This window comes from Siphateles boraxobius, unplaced genomic scaffold (assembly GCF_051911475.1).
Source record: "Siphateles boraxobius isolate OS27281-9 unplaced genomic scaffold, OSU_SipBor_1 25, whole genome shotgun sequence".
NCBI lineage: Eukaryota > Metazoa > Chordata > Actinopteri > Cypriniformes > Leuciscidae > Siphateles > Siphateles boraxobius.
Genome location: NW_027508866.1, coordinates 9,505,059 through 9,525,061, shown reverse-complemented (window position 1 = coordinate 9,525,061; position 20,003 = coordinate 9,505,059). Strand labels below are relative to the sequence as shown.

At 37.9% G+C, this 20,003-nt stretch overlaps 1 long non-coding RNA gene across 1 annotated transcript; it reads right to left on the bottom strand.

Moving 5' to 3' along the window:
- Positions 1-2,968: 2,968 nt before the first annotated feature.
- LOC143749523 (uncharacterized) lies at positions 2,969-9,174 on the bottom strand. Its single transcript, XR_013207010.1, has 3 exons — positions 9,053-9,174; positions 5,838-5,998; positions 2,969-4,366 (listed from the first exon to the last, which is right to left on the bottom strand). It is a non-coding gene; the product is annotated as an uncharacterized LOC143749523 (long non-coding RNA).
- Positions 9,175-20,003: the final 10,829 nt, after the last annotated feature.

Here is a 20,003-nt window from a genome sequence, read left to right as displayed (position 1 = left end):
TAAATGCTGTTTTTTTACCTTTCTAATCATAAAAAAATCATGAAAAAAATATTAGAGTGATTTCTGAAGGATCACGTGACACTGAAGACTGGAAGAATTATGCTAAAAAATGCTTTTCCATCACAGGAATAAATGACATTTTAAAATATATTAAAATAGAAAAACAGTTGTTGTAAGTTGTAATAATATTTCACAATATCATTACATAAAAGACATCCTTATATTCGTAGACATATTTACAGTATGTGTAAGGTAAAAAGAAAAGCAATTGTTATTGTTGTGTCCATTGTCAGTGCTTCATCTTCCCACCATTCTATATAAGAGAATTAACAATAAGCAAAATAAATAAATTCACTGCTGAATTGCCTAACACTGATGATGACTAACTTATTCCCCATTTGTAAGCGTCACCTACTGTTAACGGCTAATTAAGAGCCCATTTTTCCACTAATCTACAACCCAAGTCTCTGTCAGTCACGAAACGACGGCTGCTAAAGCACAAATGTGCCACTTTACCACGAGTCTGGGCAAGCAGACGTTAATTAGCCTGTTCATAGAGCAATCTATCATCAGCTCCCCCACCCCCACAATCCTCTGAGTCGCATGCGCTGCACTTCCTTATTACACACCTATTGACTCGCAGTTCAATAGAGGGAAAACAACTTCTTAATGGACTCTGAAAGAGGAGTCATTTACAAATGATGACTGCATTATTAAATTGAAGTGCCTACATGGAAGTTTAAATGTAAGTGGAAGTGCATTTTAACCTGTCATTTGAAAATGCTATTCAGCCCATTCATGTCAGGGTCATCCAGGCCTCGCTGCTAATAAACCCATGGCAGAGCAAAAGTAACCCTGTTATTTGGCTTTATTGCAAATTGACACATACAGAAAGATAAAGAAATCTCGTCTTTACTGCTCAGTAATACTAATATTATAGGTCTATCAGGGATGAACAACAGCAAAATTGGCTTTCAAGTGAGCCCAAGCTGCAGTTAAAGGATTTTTTATATGCAAGAAACCCCGTTTCAGTTCTGAATATTCCAGTAGCTATGTAGCTTTTTTAAAATATATAGTTCATATACATCACATTCTCGTAGCTAAATGTAACTGTGATATCCGACAACCACAAATTACTACAAATTATGATTTGCAGATTAAAGCGTTTAAAAATCGACAGGGAGGCAAACGTTGGCAGTGGTAAATGCACGAGGGTGGAAGTTTCTTGCAGACCTATTGAGCTGCTCAGCACGGCTTTAAAGGCAGATAATGAAGAAATGGAAAATGGAGCACAAATTGACCCTTTCACAGCGTGCTCCAAACATTTGTATGGGTACCTGTGGAGGCCATCCCACTTCCCATCAATAAAATAATTTAAGAACACATTATACTCCTTTAAAAGGTCCCATTTGTCTGACCAGGTGATTTTTAAAAGAGCCTCTGGATTAGAGACACCCTGCCTCAGGTACTTTTAAATCAGAACACAATCAATATGACTCAGCCAAAGATTAGTTTAAATTAATATTATAAAAGAAATGCAGGTGATTTCGCTAGAATTTTCTCTCTTTTGAATTTCAAGTCAATGGAAGAAAGAGTGGCAGTAGAGAGATATTTTATTCATGCGTTGAGATGAAAGTCACCAATTTCTTTTTTTCTTTTTTTTTACAGGAACACCTTGTAATTTTTCATGATTTAACATAAAACAGATAAATGACAAAATACAGAAACAAACAGAAAAGAAAACAGGAATCAAATGTCCTCATCTTGCATTATAAGACAAACTCTCCATTTCTAATCTATATGCATGAGATTTATTTTCTATTATTTTCCAGCAAGTTCTGGATCTTAAGAACTGAAAAAAGGCAAGCAAATCAAAGATAAATGGACATCAACAGCCTATTTTTCATTCAGGATGTGATTCTGACAGGTGGCAGGGTTTGGAAGTGTGTGAGCGGATGTGCGAGTGTGTATGTCCAGGGCCGGGCTCTGGGCTGCGCTACGCACTAGTGATTTGGCATGTTAGTGAGTGTGTTGTGCCTAATCAGACAGAGGGGCCACGGTAATGGAGAGAATACAAGTGGAATCACAGAAACACACACGGCGGCAGGGCGACAGTAATACAACTAATTCCTCCTCTGTCTGGGCTCCCGCGCAGAACAAAATGGGGTCAAGAAAAGGTGCAGGCAGCTTCAAATGAACAGCTGTTCTCTGCTAACTGTGTGGAGCGTCAAGATGGTGGCATACCAAAGCATCGACGTCAGCCCCTCCCTCGCGCATCAATGCAAAAGTATGTATGTTCAAATAAGGCCAGGACCTCTGCATATCTCTCCAATTCTATACTTAATCATTTCTGACGCCTGCCCATCACCAGGTATGTGTCTAGAAACACTCAATATCGGCAGACAATGATATGCAGTCAGATTGCTTTTGGTTGCCCATGTTGTTTGTTCGGGGGGGGGGGTATATCAGCAATTGCATATTACATCGCTCCTCGTAGGCAAATAAGGAACTGGCCTGTGCAAAGGAGAATCTTGGAATGGGGATATGATATCTAAGTCCTAGCAATCACAAGACAGACAGAGTTTAATGGAGTAACGAAACTGTGAGATTTGTGAGATTCAAAAGAACAATGCCATGCTCCTGTTTGAGGAATATGAGGGTTCATATTCATGAATTTGCTCGCTCACTACACATATTTTGATGCTCTGTATTAATATTGTAGTTACAGTACATAGAGGCAGTGGAGAAAGATGGAATGGACTTTAAAAAAATAAAACATAAAAACGTGTTTTAAAAAACGTATTTTAACATTATTTAAATATTGAAAATAATTATTCAACGTACTATTTGTAGTCTTATTGTCTCATTTAATTTTTTTTATAAAAGTAGGCCTATCTGTGCTCACTCAGATACCCAAACAATCTTAAATGTAAGATTTCTGTTTGAAAATCTGACAAGCCATGTGTGAAGTTAGTCTCTGCACAAATAATTTGTCAAAAGTTTATAGATTTTTCATAACGTACAGCCTAGTTGTTGGCAAATCAATTAGGCGCAGCCGGTCACTTAATGCAGTGGCTCTCTCATGTATATCTCCAGTTTGAGAGCAGAGCTCCATGCAAATATAATGTAAGACAGGGATGCATTAAGCCCTCCCCATCAGTCGCAATAATGGATTAAAGTCGGCAGTCGCTCTGCAGTTTGCCAGTCAATGTTCTTTATTTTCAGCATCAACCCAATTTCATCGTCTTCTCCTCAATCTCCTGCCTTTGGAAACAGTCGATTTGCCGTCAATTGCCATCTCAGGCAGCGGCATTAATGCGCGCCCACAAAAGGATGACACACCGCATTATCACCTCACTTGCTTTCAAATTAGAGTGGACCGCTGCCTCGGCGCAGCTTGTGACTGGTTAACACTATCAGCTATTTGTTGTGATTGGCCCTAATTCGCGGTGTCTAAAGATTTCATCAGGCATTTGATGAGTGAAATAAACCACTGCCCACAGGGAAATTGCTCTGATTAATAGAATTAGACATTGGAGGGGAATCAATACGAGAGAGGCGATCACGTGGGGATGGGCCAAGCTGCCCATCATTTCGCCTGACGTTGGCGTGGGCCGTCCAGCACATGACACTACCATTAACAGGCTTTGGGCTCTGTGTGAGACTCAAGAAAGCGGGGATTAGCAGTTGGCGAATGCTACGGAAAGCGCCAATCTGTTCGGATAAATGTCCGGACCATATGGGTACCGTTGGACGCGCATTACTTCAATAGCCAAGACGCGATTCTTCTTAGCGGAAGGTACGGGAGGAGCAAACTATACTCATCTTGTGTCTTTTCATTTAAGGAGAGGCCTGTTCATCCTCCCTACACTTTTAACCACTTAAGTGCACTCAGAAGGGCATCACTCCCTCCTCTGCACCTCTGCCCCCGACCACACCGCCCCATCCACCCTCTTTGTGTCCGATCCCACTCCTTTACATTAAGGGCTTCTGTCGGCTGGTGACTTGCGTGAACCCCTCCGTCCATATGATTCAGCCATTACCGCGGGGCTATCGGGAGCATCTAGTGTCCTTGTGAGAGGGGGATAGAAATAAACCCAGGCCCACTCTCTGTGGACGCTCATAATACCTCTATTCACTCTTTAATTCTCTTCCCATCTGCTTTCCCCAGATGCCTGTTGCCGAGATAGAACAGCTCATAAAAATGTAAATGAATTCTATTAGATTTAAGTGGTTGTTTGTAAATATAACTATTTGGCATCACTGGTGTCAATTAGATAGTGTGAATGCATTCTTCCGCAGATGTTTAACTTAGCATAACGGATCCGTTGTGTGGAATGGAGCGCAGTCCTCTGGGTGCCCTGACCTAAAACAGACATCTCAAATTACTCTGTTTGTTTCTATCAAGAACAGTAACAGAAACCTGACTGAAAAAAAACTAGAATATGACTTTTTAAATCCTCATTCTTTACAGAATAATTAGTCTGTATGCTGAACGAAAACAAATTAAAAACTCAACTAATAAAACATTCAAGCTAAACATGAGTTTCATGAGAACACCTGCTTTACTGACAAAATTAGTGTCCTCTGGTGGCAGGAAATGGTAAATTTAAGGCTTATACAGAGCAGACGCAGGTACAGGGCTTATATATTATACATGGTACGTATACCTAAAGGCTCTACTCGACTGTTCTCATATAAATTATTATCATCATCATGCCAGTGGTCACATTTCGACTAGAGGGAACACTTTTTTAATGTTCTTGAAAGAAGTCTCTTATGCTCACCAAGGCTTTATTTATTTGATCAAAAATACAGTAAAAACGGTAATATTCTGAAATATTATTGCAATTTAAAATACTTGTAACTTTATTTGAATGTGTCCCTGTTACAGTGTTAGATTTTCAAAATTACTAATTTTCAAAATCACTAATTTTCAAAATTCTTTGTTGAATAGAAAATTAAAAAGAACAGCAAATTTGAAAAATAAATCTTTTGTCACATTATAAATGTTTTTACTGTCACTTTTTGATAAATGTAATGCCTCATTTTCTGAATAAAAGTATAGATTTCTCTCTAAAAAATCATATTGACCCAAACTTTTGAACAGTATAATGTGCTTTCACTAACTTTGACTTTTTTTGGTAATCAAGTAATCAAATGAAACTACAAATGCACACTCAGCAAGAAATTTTGATACACACACACACACACACACACACACACACACACACACACACACACACACACACACACACACACACACACACACACACACACACACACACACACACACACACATATATATATATATATATATATATATATATATATAATTTGGATTGAAAGAAACCAGTGGGCCAGTCCCAAAGTCTTTTAATACTCTCCCCTAAGAGCTGATTTTGTTCTCTGGGTTGCTCCAATTCATATAGCTGACTGCTGCTAAAAGCCTGTAAAATTAATTTAGCCGATTTACATGTGTTACATACACATGACTTATCTAATGTGTTATGGATTTGTCCATCTCTGTGGAAAGTTTAAAAATATAGTAAACGCTTTGAGATAAGCGTTTGAAGACACTGGCCTCTAGTGGTCATAACATGAAATGTTATTTTTATGGTGAAGCCTAATTTTTTGTCTAGGCTGTCAGATCAAATTAATGACAAGGGCTTATTAAAAATGCTATTAGCACCCTGAAAAATCAGAGCCATGATGCTTGTAATAATCAGTTCAGTAGGTGACGGACCAGAGACTGATAGACAGTTTCTTTAATGCGTATCCATCCTAGACATACAGGCTCCCGGAAATCTAGACCTCTCACCCGTCAGCTTTCTTACCTCTAGATCAACCGTCTGTATCCGAAAGACCTCTCACCCCTCTGCATCTCCCTCTAAATGAAGCCACGGCACCTTGCGTCCCGTATCCAAATTATACATCGGCTTCTAGTTGGCAAAATCCACCGTGTCCACTCTGCTAATCTGGAATTAATGGGTAAAACCTGCAAGGGACAGAGAGTTTCATTGTGAGATACAGCAGCAGGTGCGTTGGAGTAACGGTTTGGGAAGAAATACGAGTACGAGTTAATCACTAAAGATTTGTTCCTCCCGCTTTCATCTTTAGTAGATCTGGAGCCGTGCGGTCTAATGGTCTTTACAGCACTGCACACACACTGGAAATGAATCTAATGAGATGAGTAGAAAGGAAGCTGAGCTTCTTAGCTTTTGGCCTGCGATTATATGAGATGTTTCAAGAATATGACCCTATTCTTGCTGTAATATTATCCAGTAACTCACCAACGCCAAGTAAAAATGATATACGTATGTAGAGATGTTTTGACTTGATTCGATTCAATTCAATTCAATTCAAATTTATTTGTATAGCGCTTTTCACAATACATATTGTGAAAAGCAGCTTTACAGAAAGCGCATTTCAGAAAAGTACATTGAAAAAAATACAGTTAGTTAATCATGTATTAATTTAGGGCATAACATATCGCCGGTGTTGAGTCGTCTCTTCACAGGCGTCAAGTCGTCTCTTCACAGGCGTTTAGGCATCTCATCCAAGGTGTTGGGAACTTTGAAGTCTCCGAGAGACTCGATACAAACTGGAGCTGACGAACTAGCGTCTCGAGATAACAGCAGAAAAGCAAATGGGAAATAATTAGCATAGCTGCTGTTCATAAAATTAATGCATTCGATCTGATTCAACAGTGGTATAAAAGGTAAGCATTATGTAAATGCTTGGCTAAAGAGATGCGTCTTTAATAGTTTTAAACTGGGACAGCGAGTCTGAACCTCGAACAATATCAGGAAGGCTATTCCAGAGTTTAGGAGCTAAATGCGAGAACGCCCTCCCTCCTTTAGTGGAGCTCATATCCTAGGAATGACCAGAAGCCTCGAATTTAGTGATCTTAAAGAACGCGATGGATTGTAGTGCGATAGAAGGTTCATTAAATACACAGGAGCTAAATCATTTAGGGCTTTATAGGTCAGTAGTAGTACTTTGTAATTGATACGGAACTTAATAGGTAATCAGTGTAGAGATGATAAAATTGGTTATATGATCATATTTTCTTGACCTAGTAAGAACTCTAGCAGCTGCATTTTGCACTAACTGTAGCTTGTTTAATGAGGATGCAGGACAGCCAGCTAATAAAGCATTACAATATAATCTATTCTCGAGGTCATGAATGCATGAACTAACTTTTCTGCATCAGAAACAGATAGCATGTTACGTAGCTTAGCAATATTTCTAAGGTGGAAAAAGGCTGTTTTTGTAACATATGATATATGATTTTCGAAAGACAAGTTGTGGTCTAGTATAACACCCAGGTCTTTTACTGTAGTGGATAAAGTAACAGGACATCCTTCTAAATTAAAGTTGTATTGTACGAGGTTTTGTGGGTAGTTTTTTGGACCAATAAGTAATATCTCCGTTTTATATGAATTTAATAGCAGGAAATTACACGTCATCCAGTATTTTATATCTTTGAGACACTCTGTCAAATTAGATGAGTTAGTGTTTTCATCTGGTCGTGATGAAATATATAATTGAGTGTCATCAGCATAACAGTGGAAATGAATTCCATGTTTTCTTATAATATTACCAAGTGGCAGCATATATGTTGAGAATAGCAGAGGGCCTAACACCGATCCTTGCGGCACTCCATAGTCTACTGACGTTATCTTCGATTTTTCCCCATTTAAACAGACAAAATGATAACGGTCTGATACGTACGATCTAAACCAGCTTAATGCCTGTCCCTGAACACCAGTGTAGTTTTGTAGTCGATCCAAGAGTATTTTATGATCTATAGTGTCGAATGCAGTGCTAAGTCTGTAATTTGCTAGGTTATTTGGATCTAATTGCGGTTTCTTAATGAGAGGTTTTATTACTGCCAGCTTGAATATTCTTGGAACAAGACCTAAAGATAAAGACGAGTTAATAATATTGAGAAGAGGCTCTTCCACTACAGGTAACACTTCTTTCAGTAGTTTAGTGGGTATTGGATCTAATAAACATGTTGTTGGTTTAGATGCAATGATAAGTTTATTTAGCTCTTCCTGTCCTATAGTTGTAAAGCGGTGTAGTTGTTCTTGAGGGGCGATAATTGAGGTTGAATCATAAGACACCATAAAATTGTACATTTACAATTGTGTTACGGATGCTTTCTATTTTCTCATTAAAGTAGTTCATAAAATCATTACTACTATACTGTAACGGAATATTTTGCTCTGGTGATGTCTGTTTATTTGTTAGTCTAGCCACGGTGTTAAATAAGAACCTTGGATTATTTTGGTTATTTTCTATTAGTTTGCGGAGATGCTCAGCCCTGGCTGCTTTTAGAGCCTTTTTATAACGTGACATACTGTCTTTCCACGCGATTCTAAAGACCTCTAAATTAGTTTGTTTCCATTTACGCTCTAAGTTACGAGTTTCTCTCTTGATAACATGCGTAGCACTGTTGTACCAAGGTGCTTTAGTTTTCTCTCTAACCTTTTTTAATCTAATTGGTGCAACAATTTCTAATGTACTAGAGAAAATGGTGCTCAAACTGCTAGTCATTTCCTCTAGTTCATCTGTTTGTTTGGGTGCACTGAGCAGCTGAGATAGATCAGGTAAGCTATTTGAGAATCTATCCATAGTGGTTGGAAGGATTGTTCTGCCTGGTCGATAACGTGGCACAACATGACAAATTTCAGCAGTACGTATTATGCAAGTTACCATGTAATGATCAGTGACATCATCACTTTGCGGTATAATATCTATATCGGTTGGATTGGTTCCATATGATATAATTAAATCTAGTGTATGATTTAGACGATGAGTGGGACCACTGAAGTTTTGCTTGACCCCAAAGGAGTTTAATAAATCTGTAAACGCAGCCCCTAACGCATCATTTGTGTTATCTACGACTACGTGTATGTTAAATTACTTATTATTATTATGATCATTACTTGATCACAAGGAATTTTCCTCTTTCTACCAGCTCAGTGATAAATACTGGTGCAATCTGGGAATTATTGAGGATCTTTTTGAAGGGTATTATTACCAGCATCCCTGAGGGGAGTCTTTGTGTTTGTTGAGAAGCCAGATTTGGCAATGTAACATTATTGTGAAGCATGATAGCTCTGCCACCTCTTCGCTCGTTCTTCCTTTTCCTCTTTGTTGTTTTCTCTTGCTCGCTCTCCAAGCAAAGGCCCCCTGCTGCAGGAGAGAGATGGTCTCAGCATGATATCAGTCAAACAAAAACTTTCAAGCCTTCTCTTACTCTCTCTCTCTCTCTCTCTCTCTCTCTCTCTCTCTCTCTCTCTCTCTCTCTCTCTCTCTCTCTCTCTCTCTCTCTCTCTCTCTCTCTCTCTCTCTCTGTACATGCACACACACATCACTAAATGGTCTAACAGGAGTGTTGCACACCCTGTGAGTTCAGGCACCGCTTCTGTCTCATCCACTTAGCCTTGTGATGGCTCTGTGTACGTTAGAGAATCATTTAACTACCTGGCCAAAAACTTCAATAACACCAGACACCAAAACTGCTCTTTTCAGACAGTTTTATGGCTAGCCTTGAGTCAGTTAGAATGTCTAGGATGATCTAAGTGTCTCTGAGTAGTTGACAACGAGCAGGAACAAGAACAAAAAGCTTTTTTTCCCCCTTCTTTTTGTGCAGTTTAATAGGGTTGTGCAAAATTCAGAATTAAAGAAGTGGCTATTTCTATCTAGGCCTATAAACCTTTAAACTTCATTTTAAACTTTTTTTTTTTGACAAACTTTTCTTTTCAAATTAAAAACTTGTAATAACAGCTCATTTTGGCCAAAAAAATCATGCTGTGATAAATCATCGTAATACAGAGCCCCTATACGCTTATTTCACGCAGCCGTTATTTTGAGATCGAAAGCGAGGCTCCGGTGGGAAGAAAAACGGAAGTGTCGCCTTTAATCCTAGGAGAGGTGCGAGTGCGATGGCGTATTGTTGTGTTTGATGTAGAAATTTTTTATTCTAAAATGTACATACATTTCTTTCATACTTTAGACTATATACAGTAAAATTCATTTATAATAATTTTTTTCAGAAAGTAAAAAAATAAGCAGGAACGAACTATATCTACATATCCTATATTGGATATTAACATTAATAGATGTTTAAATTTACACAATAGTGTAAATCCTAGCAGCAACTTCAGGTTGGTAGTCCAAGGCATTGTTGTTTATCTTTACTTCCGGGGTTCTTCCCACCGGAGCCTCGCTTTCGATTTCAAAATAATGGCTGCGTGAAATGAGGGTATAGGGACCTTTGCAAAAATAAAAATATACAGATATCACGTGCTCACGAGAAACGTATCTCGTGTATGGCAAGCCAAGAGGGATAGAAATACGCTATAGAATCACATCTACAGCCAAACGGCATCAAATACGGCGTTTTAAAGTAAACTGTATTTGTGCCGCAAAATACGCAGTTGTAATTACAAACGTGTGCATGAAACGCGCCACTTCTCACCATATGACGGCGTAAAAAACGCCGTTTTGGTTGCACAGAGCGCACATTATTTTACGCCGTTTTGCTTATAGTATAATGAGCCACGCCCACTGAATTCCACAGTCAGTAAGTTTGAACTGTTCTCTCCCAATCAATGATGAACTGAGTCAGACCAGACCAATTCAGAACAGATCATTTGTGGTAATCCAATTCTTATGCTCGTAAGGAGGTATTATCGCTATAAACAAGAAAAAGAATCCAGGTCGCTTTAAGATGGCCAGAAGAAGCTTCATTTTGCGCTGCAAGCGAACATTAAATGGCTGTAGTAGTCTAATATGTAGTCTGTGGTGATGTCATCATAGCCTATAATAAAAGATAATGAATTTCAATCCTGAACCAAACATTTTTTTATTCAAAGATCAGTTTGCCTCAAAAAAAACAACATTAAAATCATGAACTCTAATGCCATTGTTCTTTGCCGAAGTATTTTTTTGCTCACAGTGAATTTGACAAATCAATCACTCCTTTACGACTGGCAACTTGCGCTCTCTTCATCTATGTCATGCCATGTCAACGAAACGAATGAATGAAAATTAGCTTATCAATCATATCTAAATTCACACCTACGGTATCTTTGTAGAACTTCAAAAAAGATGCTGCTGCCAATGAGCAGTCGGTGGGGGCTGGCTGCAGGACGAGGACGACTCAACCTCCACGGACAGTTTTTAATGTTTTATCAGACAATAACTACTCAAAATTTTCGTATAGTATAATTAGTATAATTTAAATTTTTGAATTTAGCATAATTTTAGTATAAAAACTCAGTAAACACCATACTAATAATGCATACTATGTACATAAAAGTATGTATAACCTACTATTGTCTGCGAGTGCTAATTTCAACATTCAACTTCAGATTTTTATTTTACAGGTTTTCACATTGGAGCTGTGAATGTAAATTTCCGCGCACAAGTACGAATATTTATTGTACAAGTTCTCAAATTCACATACGTGCTCTCGAGTTTTGCTACTCTTTTACCTTCAAACGTCGACGCTAGAAGTGTTTCAAAATCCACAGATGCGTGAGGGGATTTACAAATGCAGAAGCTATTCACACATGTGTGCAGCGATTTACAAATGCACAGAAAGTGGTTCACAAATAAATGCCAGGCAGAACTGTGTTTGTAAAATAATAAAACATTTGTAAATATTTTTTTATTTGCAAATCTCACTTTACATATTTGTGAATTTTTTACTTTACATTTATTTGTGGATTAATGCAACAATTCTAACCCCATATACCTTATCAATTCATAGGCACTCCTTGGCTAAAATGATCTGTGCTGAATTGGTCTGGTCTGACTCAGTTCATCATTGATTGGGAGAGAACAGTTCAAACTTACTGGCTGTGGAAATCAGTGGGCGTGGCTCATTATACTATAAGCAAAAGTCCGTAAAATAACGCGCGCTCTGTGTAACCAAAACGGCGATTTTTACGCCATCATATGGCGAGATGAACGCGTAAAAAGAGATGCTTTTCATGCACACTAAAAATCCGTAGAATACGGTGTCATTGATGTATTCTGCGCGTTTTTTACGGCGTTTGTAATTACAACGGCATATTTTGCGGCACAAATACGGTTTAAAACGGCGTTTGGCTGTAGACGCGATTAATCTATAGCGTAATTCTGACCCTCTAGGCTTGCCATACACGAGATACGTTTCTCGTGCACGTGAGAGTCTGTATATTTTGTCTGTATATCCCTTTAGGGCAGGGGTGTCCAAACTCGGTCCTGGAGGGCCACTGTCCTGCAGACTTTAGCTCCAACCCCAATTAAACACACCTGAAACAGCTAATCAAGGTCTTGATTAGCTGTTGAAGATCATTAGACATGCTAAAAACTTACAAGCAGGTGTGTTGAGGCAAGTTGGAACTAAACTCTGCAGGACAGTGGCCCTCCAGGACCGAGTTTGGACACCCCTGCTTTAGGGGCTCGATACCACAGTATATTAATTTACTTGAATTCAGAGGTTTAAAGTCCAGGTTCAGAAGGTAAAAGACCTCCTTAGTATTTTGTTCCAATCACCTTGATTTGCTAATTAGCAGTGTTTCAGCCAGGGGACAGAACTAATTAGTGAAATCAGCTGGCTGAGTTCATGGGTGGAATAAACATATGGCAGGACTTCTACTTTCTGACCCCTGGACTATACTCTGCTTGAATTTTATTTAATTTCAATTGTATTTTCTCACATTCAAACTTTAATTGTGATTTTACATCCTGTTTGATACCATAAATCAAGTTCAAAACCGAGATTTTAATTTGAATTTAAAAAGGCATTCTCAATTGTAAATGCCGACAACCTGGAATTTCATTTAAATTCTCCTACTTTGTGAGAATTTTTGTTGATTTTTCTGTGATATTTGTAAAGTACAAATATAACAGGTCATAGAACACCATGTTTAATCACTTCTCAAGAATTAGAACTATAAAAATGCTGTATAGATAGGATCAAATGAAGTCTAGCAGAATGTCATATCACCCTGTAGCCCAAGACTGGTCGCCCACTGAAGCTAAGCAGGGTTGAGCCTGGTCAGTACCTGGATGGGAGACCTCCTGAGAAAACCAGGTTGCTGCTGGAAGAGGTGTTAGTGAGGCCAGCAGGGGGCGATCACCCTGTGGTCTGTGTGGGTCCTAACACCCCAGTATAGCAACGGGGACACTATACTGTCAAAAAGCACCGTCCTTCGGATGAGACGTTAAACCGAGGTGCTGACTCTCTGTGGTAATTAAAAATCCCAGGATGTCCTTAAAAAAAGAATAGGGGTTTAACCCCGGCATCCTGGCCAAATTTGCCCCTTGGCCTTTGTCCATCATGGCCTCCTAATCATCCCCACACACAAACACACACACACACATATATATATATATATATATATATATATATACTCTGATTGGCTTCATCACTGTCTCCTCTCCACCAGTAAAGCTGGTGTGTGTTGGGCGTTCTGGCGCAATATGGCTGCCGTCGCATCATCCAGGTGATGCTGCACATTGGTGGTGGTTGAGGAGATTCCTCCTTCCATGTAAAACGCTTTGAGTACCCAGAAAAGCGATATATAAATGTAATTAATTATTATTATTATATCGAGATGTTATGTCAATACCCCTATGAATACAATTTGGTACTTCTTGGGTGTCTAAACACATTGGGAGCAGCTTTTCCCATTTTTCCTGTATAAATGAAAGCCTATGAGTCATATTCCTCAGGGTAAAAGACAGGGAATCAAAGTGATTTTATGTTTGCGCTTGAGTCATCGTGTCCTTCACACTGATAAAGAACTGAGTGTTCTAGTAAAGCTGCAATGCCTTATAGATAATATGTAGCTAAAAAAAGAAAGCAGTATGGTTAGCTGTTTTAGATGCCTTTGAATCATGCTGATCATAGCAACATTTAAGTAAAATTAAATTTCATGTACAACAATATTAACTAGATCCTGGGGCCCGTTCTTAGTACGTGGCTTTTACATGCTTCATGTGTAAAATCAAATGAAGTGCTGTCTGCTTGGCTGTTACTTTCAATTATATGATGTCATTATGTTGCTGTCTTGACGCCTGCCAATCGATAATTGCTTATCATGGTTTCGAGGTTCGATACATCTGTCGTTTCCAATGAACACAAGATCCCGCAGTAATATCAGACAACTTAGTCCAGATATTTTAATCAAATCCACAAATAGGTTTCAAGAACCAAATCAGCCAAAGATCAATTATCTCGATTAAAAGATCTGGCATCTATCAAATCATTTCATATGTATTAAGCGAGTTGTGAAGAATGGACCTCTGGACATGCCACTAAAATGCCATAGAAAACAGATTTGTATGTCATACAATCCAAAAATCTGAAATTCATCCTCAATAATGAATTATTTTATAACTGATGATTATTAATACGCCAGTTGTGTATGTATAATGCAATTTATTTAAGCATTATAATAAAAAATGGTGATCAAAGATGCTCTGAGATGCCAACTGCCATTGCTGCTGTACATAATGTAATCAACCAGCTACACTTGCATTGTGGTTGTAACTCATTCAAACGAGCACCAGGGGGCAGCCTCGTGCCATGTCTAAGAATAAATCTAATTATTGCTGAACAACATCTAAAATATAGTAGTATAATAAATCACAAAAGTAATGATAAAGAACAGAACTATATAAGCAGATCATATATATAAAAATACTATTATATATACAGTTATGCAACCATGCACAAGGTCTTTTTTTATGTTTCTGATATATTCTTTCCAACCTGACTTATTTGAAGGAAAAAATTCAAACAACCTCAAGGGGAAACAATCAATCATTCTGAATTCATATATTCACTGATAACATCAACATTAAATGACATCAGTCTCTCTTATGACTTACTTCATAATATTTTCTGACATAAAAAAAAGATTGACTTCAGATGTGTGTGCATATATATATATATACACACACACACATAAATGTAGCTTCTCAATGCTGTCAGATCATCGGTTCCCATGGATCCTGTTTTCAATATTTATGGTGGTTTGCATACAAAACCTGTTATAATAAGTGAGATATAGAGTATGTGCTCAGATTTAATTCTTTTGCCCTTTTGCAATGACTAACTCACCAGGGTAAGATGAATTCTCGGAGCTCAATTTGTTGAATATTGAACTCTGTTTTGCCTCTAAAAGGTCATTCGTAATATCTTAATAAAACAGCCAATTTTGACAGCAAAATATAATCACCTTCCATTTTTGTCAAGCAACCGGCTGTACCACCACGTTCATTCTGCGTCCTGAATCTCAATTGTAATCACCCTACCTCTATCATTCAGAATTTTATGTGGACGTTGATATAATATACGGCCTCTATAATACGTCCCCAGCTGATTATCATGGCAAAGTCTGGTGCAAATACGTGTCAGAAATGTTGCCTCATCCATCCCCTTTCTCTCAGCAGAGACGCGGAATCATTTACCATGAAAATGATTAATACCGTATAAGCCTCCCGAGAGCGCAAGCACAGTACCCATCAACTTGTATAACAGAAATTAAACATTCATCAAAATTCAGCACACTTCCTTGTCATCCAGAGCTGAGCCTCTGTGATGGAGCAGCACAAGGAATCTCTGCGGTTGAGGAAGTTTCATGTAAGACAGACTTCTGTATACTTTACTTTCAAGTATACGAGGAAAGCATGTTGATTAAGGATTAGCTTTTATGATTAAGAAAGAAAAAAAGGGGAGAAACCTGTTTTCAGATCAGTTCTCAGGTACTGTTTGAGGCCACACAAACGCTGAAATCCCATCAATCATTCCAGATTCTCCAACTCTTTCATCTGTTTCCCAGATACAGAACTGGAAGGGAAATGAACTGCAATCCATCTCCAATGCACAATATCTCATCCAGTTTTCAGACACTCCCTAAAAAGATATTAAGAAAAGATATTCATATATCAAACATCCCAGTCATTTTTGTATTATAATGGAAGGGTAAAATTTGCTCTGAGACTAGCAATGAGATACAATCATATCTACAGACACATAACAGTAAGAATAGCTATAATTATTATTAGAGACAGGGAAAGCATGAATAATATCAGTGTGTACATAAGTGTGGCTGAGTGTGTGGTCTATATAAGTGGTTCACAACTTTTACACTGTACATCGCATGAACCAATTTTTTTTTATCATATTGTAAAAAAGTAAACAAAAATGTACTGAAAATCAAACATTGACATAATTACAAATAATATTACCAAGAGCTGCAGAAGTCTAGCAATATCATTTAAGGCTTAATAGGACAATGTTGGCATCTTGAATTTTGATGGTTTCACGCTCTTAAGGCCAATAATATACAGCACAAAACACATTGTGGTCTGCACATCACATGTATACTTATCCCAACTCTATGTGACCCCATCAGAACAGACCTACAGCTTATTTTGGGGTCATGACCCAGCTGTTGAGAACCCCTGGCTTGTATATTGTAGCATATGTAGGACAGATGAAATAATATGTTGACAGATAGCAATTTGTCTCATAGGAACCACACTTTTAATAATAAGATGTATTAGATTTTCTATAGTAGTAATTACTTTGTCATTTTATTTCCCTCTATCGCTTTCTCTCTAAAGATAGAGAGAAATAAAATGTTCTGTGTGAAATGTAAAATTCTGAGTCCTGAAGGAATTATGAAGTCCTGACAGCAAGATCCATTACCTCATTACTCATAATGTGTTGAAATATAATTTCACAGCTGTTTGTTTTGAAAGTGGGATCAGCTTTTAAATTAATATTGAAACTATCAATGTAGACGCATTTGATACACATTCTTCCCCTAATATGGTAGCACCATAATTCCATTCATTACGGCATATTACATATGAGGCAGAATATATTGTAAACATGTACTCTGTGGAAATATAGGCACATAATCGCATCAATACTAACAAATACTTTTCCATAACCTAGTGAGCTGCCTTACCATCTATCTATCTATCTATCTATCTATCTATCTATCTATCTATCTATCTATCTATCTATCTATCTATCTATCTATCTATCTATCTATCTATCTATCTATCTATCTATCTGTGTCAGTCTATCCGGCTATCTCTCTATTAATCATCTGACAGTCTATCAATATAGAAGGTCCATCCATCTATCTATATCTCGATCAATCATTCAACAGTCTCTAACTATCAACCTATACTTTAATATATGCAAATCCAAACATAAAAATCCATAGAAAATTAAATATTGGCATAATGGTAATCAAATGGCAATCAAATAATTAGCAGTTTTAAAATGTGCTGAATGGAATGCAGGCATCTTATTTATAATCAAAATGACAAAATTACTGTAATATTTCTCATCATCATCCATTTTGGGATTGATTTTTGATAAAACCTATAGCAATAATTCAAATTTGACCAAAAAAGCTATAGTAGGCAGCCTGGCTTTTGGAAGAGCCTTCATGTTGTTAGCATATGATAAATTAAAATGCAGATATTTATTGATGGCACAGACATTGAAAAAAACAAACAAACAGCTAAAGGTTTACAACTGCTCTGACAGACAAAATAAAGCCATGAAGCTTATTTGATGGAGCTTTAGCACATCTGAGAAGAATTCGCTGACTAATGTATCTGTCAGTCTCTCTGGCTAATGCACTTCAGGCTGTCCTCAGGTCAGCCGTCTCGAGCCGAGACAGCAGTGATTTAAAGGATCACAGAGTGAGCAAGGTGACTTTCTGCATTTCAACTGTCCCAATACTGGACTCTCAAATGGCCTGGTACTTGAAACACTCTCCTTCATAGAGTTACCTCCTAGCTTATACACTTACTCTCCCAGAGTCTTTTATTTCTCTAAGCATGGTCTCACTGTGCTCCGGTCTTATGGTCCGAAAAGTGCAGGACAGACTCATCTAGAGAGCTGAAATTCTCAGAGCGTCCTAACAATGCAGTTTGGTTGCTGTAGATTAACTGACTCTTCCTGATCTCTGGTTATATCAAGCAATGGCTTTCCCAAGGGCAACGATATGCTGCCAGTCTGCAGTGCTAGTAAGAAACCAATTTATTTGGACTGATACGAACACAACAATGAACCGATGCAGGGCTGAAACGAAAATCAAGCAAGATTGATTAGTGCTAGGGTTAGTTATTTGAGCAAATCTCAAGCCTAAGTATTAGACTACTGTTTATACTTGCACTGTTTGTGCTAAATACACAAACTACTCACCAGGAAAGGTTTGCTGTTACTTTTTAATGTGATCATACATACGATTATAACTAAAAACAGGTGAAAAAAATTAATATTCTTACATTGAAGTTGGCATGAAATAAAAATTCATCCTATACTTTCTAAATGCATGTTATAGATTTTACTGTGAACAATTCATCCGTGCAAATGTTTCATTTTTTTTTCTTGCAATGTTTAATCAAAATATCATAACCAGATCTTCTTGTAAAACGACACATCTCAAAATCCAACCAACAACCGATGCATAGCACCTGCCCTATATTTTTTCTTTTTCAATAATCCGTCACAATAGGAAAGGTGTAAGGATCCACTGAAGGCAAGTTGTAGAGAGAACCCAAGTGCAGTTTATTACAACAAAAGCAAACATAAAACAAAAGCATGGTGTTGTAAACTTCTTCCTTCTTCAGTGTAGAAAAACTCAGAAGCGAAAACCAGGAGACTTATTTAAGCAGGATTCTTTATTTGCTGTAGTCTGCTCCGGACCCAAGTCAAGTGAAGTCTAACTAAGGCAGTATACATTGAGTTCATATATACATTTCAAGGGGGAGGGATTACATTGTGATGTAAATGAGCTGAGACAACGAGAACAGGAAAAGGCATAGACTTCTCGTACTGAGATGAGACAAATGGTCTCAGTAATAAAATAACAGGTGTTCAAACTTGCTCAGCATGACTCTTCCCCCGAGAACAGGAAAAGCCTAGCCTTCTCATACTGAGATGGGACAGTCAGGAATATCCCGCTGAGAACCCCTACCGTTTGCAGAGATTTCCTGGTCTCATCATTTCTAAACTTTCTCAATATAAAATACTATTGTATTGGAAATCTAAATTAAACATTTAAATAAATTTGTAATCCTACATTTCCCCCTTTGAGAGTTCTAAATAACTCTCACAAAATACAAATTTAGACACTTAAAAGTTAAATTCTTGTAACTTGTGATCATTACAGGCTCATGCTTCTGTGTTGCTGTTTCTGCAATTGCATGCTGACACAGAAACAAACATGCAAATTTAGGGTCCGTTAAGTTCTTAAGGGTAATAGTCTTTTCTGTTTGGGACTGTCATTTCTTTGTGAGGGGCGTGAGTCATTTGTTGAATGAAACACTTGATACTGTGGACGCATAGATAGTACGCTATTAGAAGAAATAACAGCAGAATTGCTATTTCCTTTATCCACAGCCAGGGTTTCCCAATCAAGTTTCCGAACCATGAAAAATTTACTTCAGTCATCTGGTGTAATTTTGCTGAAAGATCAAGAATGTCTTGTTGGATTTTGTTCAAGTTCTCTGTTTGATCCATTAAAACCCGGTGCAGCACTCAGGTCCGATGATGGTGCAGGCTCCTTCCATTGCTAGAATGTAATCTAAGGCCACTCTGTTCTGTAAGATCATTATCTTGTGCGAAGCGAGAGTGTCTGTGATGTTACTGGTACGACAATCTTGATCATGTTGATGGATGACTGAAGGTTTCGTATGTGAGTCTCTGCGTTGTGTATTTTTTTTTTTTTCTTTTCTTTATCCTTTTGTGATAGTTGGCTCGGAAGAGGGTCAAGTTGTTTCTTGAGGTTTTCTTGTGGCTTCATACGCAGATGACGAGGTCAGTGCGTATGGGTCTCGGGAAGTCATCAGTTGTATCTGCACAGAGTAAGAAAGAAAACAAAAGACAGGAGAGCAGTATTTGTTCAAACACTAGGGTTGTAAACTTCCGAGTCTGCTAAGCAGTAGAGCAGTAT